Raw genomic sequence first — 3,852 nt, forward strand, 5'->3', positions numbered from 1 at the left:
TTGTATATTTGTTAATGGGTTAATATTTAAAAAATATATACAAGAAACTCACACAACTGGATGGCAAAAAATAATAATAACCTGATTTTTAAGTTGGCAAAGGAACTGAATCAATATGTCTCAAAAGAGGACATACAAATGGCCTACAGGCATATGAAAAAGTGCTCCTCACAAATTATTAGAGAAATGCAAACCAAAACCACAATGAGAAATCACCTTACACCTGTTAGAATGGCTATTAATTAAAACACAAATGTTAACAAGTGTTGGCAAGGATGTGAAGAAAAGTGAAACTGTGTACACTGTTAGTGGAAATGTAAATTGGTACAGCCATTATGCACAGCAGTATGGAGGTTCCTCAAAAAATAAAAAAATTGAATCACCATGGAATTCAGTAATCCCACTTCTGGTATATAAAGACATTGAAATAAGAATCTTGAAGAGATATTTGCACTCCCATGCTTATTGTAGCATTATTTACAGTAGCCAAGATTTAGAAATAATCTAATTATTCAACAATGAATGAATAAAGAAATTACGGTATAGACACACAAGAGAATACCATGCAGCCTTAAAAATGAAGGAAATCCTGCCACTTGTAACAACATGGATGGATTTACAGAACAGTATGCTAAGTAAAATAACTCAAACACAGAAAGACACATACTACATGATCTCGCTTATATGTGGAATCTCAAGCAGTCAAACTCATAGAATCACAGAGTAGAATGGTAGTTGCCAAGGACTGGGGTGGGGGCACGATGGAAAGATGTTGATCAAGGGTACAAAGTTTCAGTTACGCAAGATAAAAAAAAAAGTTCTGGAGATCTACCATACAACATAGTGCCTATAGCTAACCATGCTATATTGCAAAGAGGGTAAATTTTACGTTAAGTGTCTCTTTTTCTTCGTTCTTTGTTTTTTTTGTGTGTTTTTTGTTTTTTTGAGATGGAGTCTCACTCTGTCACCAAGGCTAGAGTGTAGTGGCATCATCGTGACTCACTGCAGCCTTGACCTTCTGGGCTCAAGCGATCTTCCAACCTCAGCCTCTTAAATATTTGAGATCACAGGCACATGCCACCATGCCTAGATAATTTGTATTATTTTTGTAATAGAGATGGGGTCTCCCTATGTTGCCCAGGGTGATCTCAAACTTCTGGGCTCAAGGGATCCTCTGGTCTCGGCTTCCCAAAGTGCTGGCATTACAGGCATGAGCCATCACACCCTGCTTGTTAAGTGTCTTACCTCCCTCAACAGAATAATAGTAACAATGGCAGGAGGAAACTTTGGGAGGTGATGGATGTGTTTATGGCCTTGAGTTTGACCCTTGTGTAAGGATATACACATAAATAAACAAAATAGAATTGACAGTCCAGAAATAAACCTTACACTTATTGTCAGTTGATTTGAACAAGAGTGCCAAGACAAGGCCATGGGCAAAGAAAGTGATGAAACTGGGACCCTCCCTCACAGCATATGCAAAAACTAACTCAAAATGGATCATATACATAAATATAATAAGACTTAAGACTATAAAATTCTTAGAAGAAAATTTAAGAGTAAATTTTCATGAGTTTGCTGTTAACTAGTGGTTCTTTTAATATGAAACCAAAGTACAAGTGACAAAAGAACGCATAAATTGAACTTCATTAAAATTAAAAACTTTTCACTGTGAATGATGTAATCAAAGAAGTAAACAGACAACTCATAAGATGTGAGAAAATATTTGATAATTATATCTTTGATGAAAGACTTGTATTCAATAGCTATGATGACCACATATCTCAATAACAAAGAGACAAAAAAACATAACGAAAAGAGAACAAATACTCTAAATAGACATTCTTGTAAAAAAGATATACAAATGGCCATTAAACACATGAAAAGATACTCAATGTCATGAGTCATTAAGGAAATAGAAGTCAAAAACACAATAAGATACCACTTCACGCTCACCAGAATGGCTATAATACAAAGAAAACAGAAAGTAATGAACAATGGCAAGAATATAAAGAAACAATTCCTTGTACATTGCTGGTGGGTTGGGAAAATGGTGCAGCTACTTTGGAAAGCAGAGTGACATTTCTCCAAAATATTAATCATAGAGTTTCTATTTGGCTCAGAAATCCCTCTCCTAGGTATTTTCTCAAAAGAAATCAAACATATATCTGCACAAAACCTTGGACAAAAATGTTCATAGTAGCACTGATCATAACAGCCAAAAGTGGAAACAGTCCAAATGCCAATCAGCTAATGAAGAGATTAGTAAAATGGTGATATAAAATAGAATATGTAATGCCAATAAACAATGAATGTAGTGCTTACACATACTATAACATGGATGAACCTTGAAAATATGTTCAGTAAAACAAACTGGTCACAAAAGGTCACATATTTTAAGATTCCCTTTATAAAAAATGTCCACAATAGGCAAATTTATAGAGACAAAACTTAGATTAATATTACCTAGGGCTGAGGGTAAGAAGGAATAGGGAATGACTGCTAAGGTGTATGACTTTTCTCTTAAGAGGGAGGTAAATGTTCTAAAAATTAGGTAGTGATGATGGTTATACAATTCTATCATTTTACTAATCCATCAGGTTGTATACTTCAAATGGATAAATTTTGTGGTATATAAACCATACCTCAGTAAAGCTGTTTTTAAAAATGAAAAAAGGAAAGTTAAATGGCTATATTAATATCAGATAACGTTAAGACTAACAATATTACCAGGGATAAAAAGGCCATTGTATACTTATGAGGGGTCAATTCATCAAAGAAACTACAATTCTAAATGTGTATGTACCTAACATCAGAGCTTCAAAATAGATGAAGCAAATGCAAATCTTAAAATGAAATAAACAAATTCACATTTATAGTTAGAGATTTCAATGCTCTTTCTGCAAGTACAGAAGAATAAATATGTACAGTATATAGATTACTTGAGTTATACTATTAACCACTTGTCTTAATATATATATAGAAAATACACCACCCAACAACAGCAAAATAAACAGTTTAAAGTATATATGCAACACTTACCAAGATATACTTCCATATTTCTGACTTGTAAAACAAACTTCAACAAATTTAAAGGATTTAAATCAAAGTATGTTCTGTAACCACACAGAATTAAATTAGAAATAAACAACAGAAAGAAGAGAAATTTTCTAAACAATTTAAATAAATACCTCTGGTTTTCCTTTTAAACAGGAAGGAGTAACAAGAAGCAAATTTACCATCCCACTTAACATGACTAAAAACAATCAATGTAATGAGATAATGGTTCTCAAGACATTGAATGTTATGCAACAAAGGATAGTGATCCCTGAAAGATGAAAAATGAATGAGATGAGCCAACAATTGTTCCCACTTGCTGCCTGAAATAGGTACAAAGGTGCAGTGCAGAGGATAGAAACCCAGGTTTTGCCCAGAATCCAGGCATTCTCCCTGAGTTGAGGAGATAGACCTAGAAGTCCTAAATAGCTAATGTTCATGGGGCAGAGTAATTGAGGAGAGAGTCATACAGATAAAGAAATGAGGAGATCTGCAGTGTCGTTTTTCATTGCTTGGATTAGAGCTGATGGATTTGTGCATGTAAGAACCCAAAAGGATTATAGAAATAGTACCTCACATTCACACAAGGCAGGAAATAATTTCTTTACCTACCAGCCAGAGTGAAAAACCTCATAATTCATGGGACATAGAGAGGAATACTCAGAAGGGTCTTGTCTGAGTAGTGAAGAAAATGAACCATAGACTAAATGTTTCTCTGGTCTACCTTGAAGTTTAAAAGCAAGACATGTAAGTACCAGCCTTTTTTCAATAACTTAGCTGCATCCTAGAAAAAAG

This window comes from Cebus imitator, unplaced genomic scaffold, assembly GCF_001604975.1.
Source record: "Cebus imitator isolate Cc_AM_T3 unplaced genomic scaffold, Cebus_imitator-1.0 Scaffold376, whole genome shotgun sequence".
NCBI lineage: Eukaryota > Metazoa > Chordata > Mammalia > Primates > Cebidae > Cebus > Cebus imitator.